Source organism: Astatotilapia calliptera, chromosome 13 (genome assembly GCF_900246225.1).
Source record: "Astatotilapia calliptera chromosome 13, fAstCal1.2, whole genome shotgun sequence".
NCBI lineage: Eukaryota > Metazoa > Chordata > Actinopteri > Cichliformes > Cichlidae > Astatotilapia > Astatotilapia calliptera.
The window spans coordinates 24921490-24931844 of record NC_039314.1 but is presented as its reverse complement, the minus strand read 5'-3'; positions in this window follow the sequence as shown (position 1 = coordinate 24931844).

Sequence of the window (10355 nt, the reverse complement as noted above, 5' to 3'; positions counted from 1 at the left end):
TACTTAATACTCCCTTTTTTTTTCTTTTTTTTTTTTTTTCTTTTCCCCTTCCCTTTTTTCCCTCTTTTTGGGGGAGAAGGGCAAAAGACAAAAACCAACAGAACGGGCAGAGAAAAAAAATGCATATATCAATCACCTGGGTCACCTGCTGAGAAAGAAAAAAGAAAGCAAGCAGAAGAGGACAAGAGTAATAGAATAAACAACATCACAATGATATATGGGAATATGACAGTAAATACTAAATGTTAAACATTATTGTGCAGCACATAAGATCAACAGAACACAGTGTGCTTTGAGGTAGGAGCCAAAAAGGGTGTAGTTTGTGGGTGTGATCACCCGTGTGTACACCTGTGAGCATGGACGCGCTTGTTTTTTGTTTTTTAAAAGGTTCCTTCATGTAATAATCTGCTAGAGGGTGTGGGGGGTCCACAGCCCCGCCCTCCAGGGCATGAAGCAGGTGTGGAGGAGATCAAAACTCCAGACATCCAGAGGCCCCCAGAACACAAGAGACCAAGGAAGACCAACAGAGGGGCAGCTGCGCCACTGTCCCGGAAAGAGCTGAGGAGAGTCCCAGATGAGAGCTCACTCAGCAGCCGCGGAGCAGAAGCCAGGGGGAGTTGCAGTGACGCGCCCGTGAGCTCCGCCGGCAGCCAGCTGCGCCTGAGTGACCGAGCCCCAGGCCGAGAGGCTGAGGGCACCCCACCTCCGAAGTGGCCCGAGCGAGCCCCAGGCTCCAGGCCCCGATAAGCGGCCGCCAAGGAGTGAGCCGGTGTGTACCTGGACGCCCACCCCCGGACACAAAGAACCACCAACGCACCGATGTCTGAGGGGGTCCGCCACTGGCAGGGGAAGTGGTGGTAGGGGGAGATAGGCCTCCAAACCTTGGAGGTCCTGAGATGTCCCCAGAGAGGTGGCGCCTGACACCCAACCTGACATATAGACACAGACATACAGGCACACACAGATACAAACATCCATTCCCACCCTCATGCTCTCATATGCACTTACTCCACACTCAACCAACGTGGAGACAGACATAAAGAGACGTTGTACACACGATCACACTCCCCAAGCGTACTCTACAAACCGGGTCTAGGTGCCCCCGCCCCTGGAGGGGGGAACTGCACCCAGACCCAGGTGGTGTTTCCCTTTTCCCTGCGGTGGGGGGAGGCAGACCGCCCCGACTCCGCAGCAGCAGGAAGGCTCCACACTCCAGATCGCAGTCGGACGGCCAACTCCTCCTCCTAGCCCCCCCTGCTCCAGCAGGTCGCAGAGAATGGGGGTGAGAGAAGACTCCAAACCTCCCTCCAGCCGCTCATTGTAATGTTGATGCATGTGTGTTCTAAGGTGCATTTAAAACCCAGGAGGGCTTGGAGCTACCTGCCAGAGAGCAGCAGGTAAGCGCATGGTCCCTCCTGCTAGCCCTCAATGTCTACGTGTATTTAAAATTGAGAGGTGGGCAACGATGCCAGGGGTGGGGTGTACACCCTGATGGTACTTTGGACTCCGTGTATCGTGCCCACCCCCAAGATCCTATATGTATGTGTAATGAGAGTGTGAGTAATGTGAATGTCTAAGTTGTGGGATAAAATTGAGGCAGAGGCAGCCAGAAGGGGACAGAGGGGGGGGTAGCCTCCTCTGCACCCTGGTGACATACCCCTACTCCAAGGCCCTGCATGTGTGGGTGGTTGTGGTGGAGCGGGAAGAGGGAGGCAGCTGGAGATGGGGAGGGAAGGAAGGGAGGGGCAAGTGACCCCTCCCTGGGGCCAGCTCCCCCGCTGACCCCAGTAGGCACCCCCATACTCCGCGACCCGCCAGGGAAAGGGGGCCCAGGCCCATCCAGACCGGGGCCCAGTGCAGCAGCGCCGTCCGGCCCCACAGAGCCCGGGACAGTCCACCCAACCCCACCACAGAGAAAACTGCACCCACCCCACCATCCACTCATCTTCCAGACTACATAAGACAATAAACACCCAGGCTGAGATCTTCCTCCACCTCTCCTGTATCTCCCCCTCCTGCAGAGGGAGCTCCTGAGGAGAGGAAAGCTCCTGCAAGATGTGACAATCTCCCCCACCAGTTGAAGAGCCCCCCAGGTGGCTCGATGCACCGGCGGCACCCTGCTCCAGGGCTGGGCCCCCATGCACCCACCCGCCCACAACCCCGGCAACACACCAACCAGGACCCAAGCCCCCGAGGCCCGGTCCGGGTCCCAGCCCAGAGACGGAGCGCCCCCAGAACCTCACGCCCATCCCGGACCCACCCAGGGGCAGCCAGGCTACCAGGTCAGTAACCCACGTCCGTCAGCACAGACCCTCCCCTAGCCCCGCTGCACGCAGCCGCGAGGAAACAGTCACCTGAGAGCCAACAGAGCCCCTAACCGGACATGACCGCTACCCCGGGTTGAGCCCCCCAAGGAAGATGCCTCCGGGGAACCCCCCGACACCCTAAGCCTGTCCCTACCCCCACACCAATCACACCAGTGAAGGCGGGACCAAACTATGACCCCCCACCCCCACTAGGTGATGGAGCTGATCAAAGGAGCCCAGAGCAATTGATCTGATGTGGTGGCAGAGGCTGTATCAAGACTAATGTAATCTAATAGATAATTTCTATATTGGTTAGAATTAAGATTATTTTTATTTTTCCAGTTCATTAGGACTGTTTTCTTGGCTATGCATAGGGCAGTGAAAACCATATGGGCTATATTCTTTTCTGACGTGACATTATCTAAGCTGCCCAACAAACACACTAAGGGGGAAGTTGGAATGTTACATTTCAGACACTTTGATAAGTCTTCACATATCTCGCGCCAAAACTTCTGAACTGGTGGACAGAACCAAAGAGCGTGGATATAATTGTCCGGTGAATTGGTTTGGCAGTGTGAGCAGTTGTTGGTAGACGTAAAGCCCATCTTGAACATCCGATGACCTGTATAGTGCACTCTATGTAATATTTTGTATTGAATTAATTGAAGACTGGGATTTCTAATTAGATGAAAGGTTTTTAAGCAAATCTGAGACCAGAAGTTTAGGTCTAAATTAACTGATAAATCCGCTTCCCATTTTGCAATAGGAAGTGATATTGATTCATCTGTTTTAGAAAGCATTCTGTATATTTTGGATAGTAATTTGGGGGGTTTAAGAGTAAGAAATTGAACCACACTTGGTGGTGTTTGTAGTTCAACTTGACCCGGTTTAAATTTCTTTTTTACTATGGATTTAATTTGTTGATATTCTAAAAATCTTGTTGATCCCATATTGTGTAACTAGTCCGTCAAATGAAATAAATTCTGTTCCTTCTAGTATATGTTCTAAATATTTGATTCCTTTATCACTCCAATCTGAAAAGTTTATCATATTATTGTTTTGTAATATGTCAGGGTTGTTCCAGATAGGTGTACGTTTGCATGGGATTAATGAAGACGCCGTCAATTTTAGAAACTCCCACCATGCTGTCAGAGAAGAGCTGATGTTGATGCTTTTAAAGCATTCATGTCGTTGGATGTTTGAGCTGATAAATGGTAGGTCTGAGATCTCTAGATTATTGCAGAGTGCTTGTTCTACATCTAGCCAAGGTTCATCTAAGAGGGTGTGTTTTAGCCATCCTGAGATAAACTGAAGCCTGTTGGCTAAGAAGTAGTGCTGAAAGTTAGGCAGTTCTAGTCCTCCTTTATCCTTGGTCTTTTGTAGTGTTTTTAAGCTTATACGTGGGGGTTTATTTTTCCAAAGGAATTTGGACATACATGAATCTAGAGATCTGAACCAATCTTGTGGCGGTTTAGTTGGGATCATTGAGAATAAATAATTTATTTTTGGTAAGACCATCATTTTTATAGCGGCAACCCTTCCCATGAGTGATATGGGTAGACATTTCCACCTAGCCAGATCATCTTCTACCTTCTTTAAAAGTGGGATATGGTTTAATTTAGTTAGATCTGCAAGCTTGGGAGAAACATTAATACCTAAATATTTTATATTTCCCGATTGCAGTGGTGTAAAAGAGGAATTATGGAAGGAGCAATTAATCGCTAGGACTGTAGATTTTGACCAGTTAATTGAGTAATCTGATATTCTTGCAAAAGAGTTTATCAATTCAATCACCCCAGAGATATTGGTTTGTGAATTTTGGAGAAAGAGTAACACATCATCCGCATAAAGGCTGATTTTATGTTCCACGTTCTTGCATTTTATGCCCTTAATTACTGAATTCTGTCTAATTGCTGCTGCTAGTGGTTCAATAAAAATTGCAAATAGTGAAGGGGAGAGTGGGCATCCCTGCCTGGTGCCCCTCAAGAGACAGAAGCTGGAGGATGTCTGGTCATTTGTTCTAACACAAGCTGTTGGGGAATTATATAATATTTTTAACCAGTTTATGAAAGAGGATCCAAAACCAAATTTGTGTAAAGTTGCAAATAGAAATTTCCAGTTAACTCTGTCAAATGCTTTTTCTGCGTCTAAAGAGAATATTGTATTTTCTAGGTTTTTACTGTATGAGTAGTCTATCAAATTAAGTAATCTACGTGTATTTGTTGATGAGTGCCTACCTTTTATGAAACCAGTTTGGTCAGGATGAATTAAGAGGGGGGTTATTTTCTCCAGTCTCTTTGAGAGAGCTTTGCAGATTATTTTAAGGTCTACATTTATAAGGGATATTGGACGATAGCTTGAGCGATATACAGGGTCTTTGCCTGGTTTCAGCAAGAGATTACTGTTTGCAGAATTCATATTTGATGGAAGTCTGCCCTTTTCTTTAATTTCCAACAACGTTCTGTAGAAAACTGGTGCTAGAATCGACCAGAATTCTTTGTAGAATTCTGCAGGAAAGCCATCTGGACCTGGAGCCTTATTATTGTGCATACTTATCAGGGCTTCCTGGAGTTCACCTGGTGTCAGTGGTGAATCCAGTGCCATTGCTTGAGTGTCCAATAATTTTGGAAGAGTTATGTTGTCCAAAAACTGATCAATTTCTTTTTTAGATGGGTTTATTTGTGGTGAATACAACGTTTTATAGAAATCCCTGAAAATGTTGTTTATTTGTGTCGGTTCATATAATGTGTTCCCAGATGAATCTTGAACAGCACATATAGTTGTTTTTTCTTTCTTTATTTTTAGCTGGTTTGCTAGAAATTGACCGGATTTATTACCATGTTCGTAATTTTGTAGGCGTAGTCTTTGTACTAAGAATTTTGTTTTTTTATCAATTATCTCATTTAATTCTAGTTTTGTTTTGCTTATTTTGTTCAATGTTTCCTGATCTTGGTGGGACGCGTAGGCTTCTTCTAGTGATTTGATGTTTTTTTCTAATTCCTGAATATTTTTGTTTTCTTTTTTCTTTTTATGTGATGAGAAAGAAATTATTTTACCTTATTACTATCACTGTCCATATCCCATCTTCCAGGAACAGTGATAATGTTTTTCCAGAAAAAAATATATTTTACCTGCTGATCTTTTATTTCAAACGCAACCTGCTTTGGAGCAGGTTATGTTCTGGAGCAGGTTAGGTCTGTGGCATTAGTTACCATGATGATGAACCCCAGTAAGAAGTAACCCACCGTCATAACACTGAAAACCTAAGGTTGAGCATGAAGTTAGACACCTTCCTAAATCCTAAGCCTGATTCATCATACACGGCTCTTGTGACTGCAAAGGCCATATGATATATTTTACTTCATTTTCATAGTCATTAAACCTCTCATGCCCTTTGAATTGGGGAATTTTCATCCTTGAAAGGGCCATTGCCATCAAGATAGAAATGGTCCATAATAGGATAAAGGTGATAACTCAAAACAACTTTGTATTGATTTGCAGTGTCCCCTTTGTAAGAAAACTACTGAACCCAAACCATGGCAGCAAAAGACCCCAAAAGCCCAAAGTATTGCCTTACTGTAGGGTCAAACACTCATGTTTTTCCATTTAACTTACGGGCTGTAGCTTAGCGTGTCACCCTTTCACATCCTCTGTATTTATTTTGCCTGCTCTTGCACTATTTCCTTATGTCTATATTGATTTTTATCTTGTGTTTCTGTTATTTTCAGTAAGTCCTAGTGTCTGTTTATTTATATGCATCTTTGTATGCGTGTGTGTGTGTGTGTGTGTATCCTGTGGGTGGCCCAGCTCACGGTGAATAATCCCTTACTGTTTGGGGTTTGTGGGTCAGCATGTACAACAACACACATCTTTCGTCTCCAGACCTCTCAGAAGTGCTGCCTCAGCTGAATGCTTACAACACAAGACTGCAAGCTCTCATTGTGGCCACTGCATATAGCATTACTGTTCTTATGAGCAATATGCTCACAGGTTTTAATTAAGTTCCTCTTCATCACATACATTTAGCATAAGCACCATGTCTCCTTAGAGTCAGTGATCACGTAAAGAATTAACAAAAAAAGCTTGGAGTCAATAGGTGGTATTGAATTTTCAGGGAGGATTGAAATACTATTTCATCTTTTTAGCCATTAGTCTGTTTTTTTTTTATTGAAAAGATGCTGATTAGAAAATCAGTTCTATCAGCAGTTCTATTATTTTATAAAAATGCTTGCCATTGTCCATCACTCCATTATGAAAATCAGGTAAGCAGAGGCTCTAGAAAATTAAGCTCAAAGCCATTCATGGCAATTTGTTCCACACAATGACACTCTAATAAGTCAGGTTTCTATTTAATTTTGGTTTACCCCTGACACAGCAACCCTCACTATATATGGCATTATTTTATTCTGGGATGCATGTTGATAGACACCAACAAGAAAACAAGTATGTCAGTGTCACACTGAATGTAGCATAAATCCTGAATGAAAAATAGTTGTATGTGTCACGATAGGGTGCAGGTGAGGGATGAAAATTGATGATGAGATTGTTTTTTATTAGAATCAGTAGTTTTGATGGATGTGTTTCAGAAAAGGAAATACAGGCCTACCTTCTGAAAGAACTTTTCTAAAATATTATAGAAAACATATATCCATAGTCTACAATAGGATACGGGAGGGATGGCGATGGTACAAAAATGCATACACACATACTGACATCTCACTGACAGGAATTTGTGTCTCATTTGGAACCATATTTAACTTTCTTATGTCATTTGCTCTTTTGTGTTCCCTTTCCTTTCCTTTCATATCGATTAATTAAAATGTATTTATATAGCACTTTTCAAAGATTAAAAATCACAAAGCGCTCCTCCCGGCCTCTGGGCCTGCGGCTCGGTTCACTCTGGCACAGCTGGCTGCCGGCAGAGCCGGCGGGCATGCCGGTGCAGCCCCCTCTAGCTTCTGCTCGGTGGCTACTGGGTGACGCCTCGTCTGGGGATCCTCAGCCCTTCCCATGAGGGTGGCACGGATGCCCCTCCGGTGGTCCTCCTTGGGCTCTCGCACTCTGGGGCCTCTGGATGTCTGGGGCCTGGATCTCCTCCATGCCTGCTTCATGCCCTGGGGGACGGGGCTATGGCTCTCTACATCCTCTTGCAGACCATTACATGTGGAAACCATTTGCTTTGGGTTTTTTTTTGCTTGTTTTCTATTCTTTTTCTCTCAACAGGTGATCCAGGAGATTTTTTTTCTCCCCCCCTTTCTCACTGTCCCTCTCCCCTTCTGTTTTTCTTTTCCTTCCTCTTTCTTTCTCCCTTTCCTCACTTTCCTCACTCATGTCTGTCCCGTCTGTAACATCTGAAAATAAAATAAAATAAATAATAAAAACAAAGGTCGATCAAATGGACCAATACGGCAATGCCACGATGATCCATTTGGCAAAATAAATCCATTGGGTATCCTTGTTGGTCTTCAGACAACAATTCTGATGGCTAAAGAACCAAATGGGACAGGCAAAAGAAAAAAAAAATCACAAAGAGCTTCATAATAAAACCAGAAATATAAAGTAATAATAGTTGAAAACAAGTTGAAAGTTGAAAACATAAAACACATTACTTTAATCTTACTTTACTTGATCAACAGCAACCCACAAAACTATTTAGTAGAGGATAAGGAAAACATGTTCTATCCGTCAATTTTTTCCCCATTATTCCAGTTCAGGTTTGCAGCAGGGCCTGGAGACTTTCCCAACTGTCACTCACTTTGTCAAGACAAAATTCTGACTTATTCTAACCCCACTACATCCATATTGCACACTTTAAAAAACAGAGCATCCAATATTGCTGCAGTCAGGGCATAAAAGCTCAGATTTCAAAAGAAAATGTGTTTTCATTATTGTAACGGTAACGGCTTCTGACAGAACGGCAGTATTAGACACACCAGGATGAGAATGTGTTAGTTAAAATGTACTGTTTTACATAGTTAAGCATATGTTACAAAGTTTGTTTTCTGTTTCCAGAGTGACAAGTTCCTCCTCATCACACATTCTACAGTGACTTTTTCATGTGGTCACTGGAGGTCACTTACCTTACATCTTCTATCATTTTCTTCAGCAAAAAGAACCTCACTGTAAATTTCTAATATGATCTTATCTCAGGGCATAGGATGATGAAGTCTCAGCAGATGTCACCTGCATCTCTCTGCTATGAGCAAGTTGTCCATTGGCATTTGTGCCTGGACATACCAGCCACAGACATATTGGCTGCTGAGAGATAATTGCCCTGCTTTAGAAACCTATAAAGTTCACATAGCTAGACTGGAGGAGTGGTGCTGGAATAACTCACAGGTGGCATAGGTCCCGGGTTTTTCGGCCAGGATAATGGCTTGCGCCCAGCTTGGGCTTATGTATGTTGCACTTGGTTTCCCTTTATTCAACTGTGTGTTTAGTCTTATTTTCACTGTCTTTTTACTTACTGTCGTTGGTCTTTGGTCCTGCCCGAGTGAGGCTTTAGCAATCCATTTTGATCACCAGCTGTTTCTGTAGCAGCAATTATGGCAACTGATGGTTGTCAGTACGTCACCAACCAGTCTTCTAGGTTAAGCCCATTTTCCATTGGTACCTTCTCAGCTTGAATGCACACAGCTCACCACAACTCGACTTGGATCAACTGGTTTTCCATTACGGTCGAGTACCACCTAATGTATGTGGTCAATCATTATAGCAAAATGACAAAGCATGCCATAACATCATATGCAACACAAACTTTACAACAAAGGTGGATGTTGAGGTGATGATACACCTGTTGCTCGGTCTGTGACTTTTTGTCTGCCTCGGGGAACACGATGTTATCTTTTGTAGACACTTCCCTCGTTGCCGGAATTCAAAAATGGTGGTTTTGATTTTCTTGAATGAGATGCTCTCATGACGCCACTGATCAGCCAATCAGTGGCATGCAGTCTGACGATGTCACATTTTAGAACCTACTTGAATCACTTCTTCCCCTTTTCATTAGTACCTACTTGGATTGATTTGGCATGGTTTTCAGGATTTTCCATTAGGTCATAGTACCTGGTACTTTGGTTTCCAAGCGATCTGAGCAGGTACTAAAATGTGACGTTGCCAGACTGCATGAGACCGATTGGCTGATCAGTAGCGTCACTCGATGAGTCATGAGATCGTCTCGAAAATCAAAACCGCCATTTTTTAAACTCAGCAATGAGGGAAATGACTACAAAAAACAATGCTGTGCTCCCCTGAGTCTGACAAAAAAAAAACACAGACAGAGCAGCAGGTATACATTTGCTTCGACATCCATCTTTGTTGTAGCAATTGTCTCCCATATTAATTCCATCGCGGAACACGCAGACGAGAAGCACGCAAACAAGGTACTACTGGGTTGTAATGGAAAACCAGTTGATCTGAGCTGAGCCATGTCAGTCCCTGGAGAGTCGATCCGAGTAGGTACTAATGGAAAAGGGGCTTAGCCTAGAAGACTGGTTGGCGACACACTTCCAACCATCAGCTGCTACAGTATCAGATATGCCAGAAAAAAGAGAATAGCCTAATATTTCTGTCTTTAGCTCACTAACCTTATCCCTCTACAGACTCATGAACTACCAAGCTTACATCAAACAAACTGCCTTTTTTTCAAAAATAAAAAATAAAGATTTTCCAGATTATAACATGAGATTTTCACAGCTGTGGGGAACCTTCAGAATAACCATACAGGAAAGCAGATAACCCTTGAGTTACGGTTGGTTTACAAATCCTTCTCTACATGGAGCTGCTAAGTTAAGAATAGAAAGAAAAATATATGGAAGGATTAAGATGAACTGTAAGCATGGTTTGATTCCATGTTTTATGTTTAATTTTAAACAAACAAAGGGTTTGTGTATTTTTTTATTTTATTTGAAACAGTATCTTATATGAAGAAAAATCCAGCTACAAGCTTTACCTTGAAAAAAATATATATCAAAATTTAAAAATGTAAAACCAATGAATTATGGCCTCAATGTTTGCTGTGCTGAAAATTTCCAAAACCATTTTATCCTCACT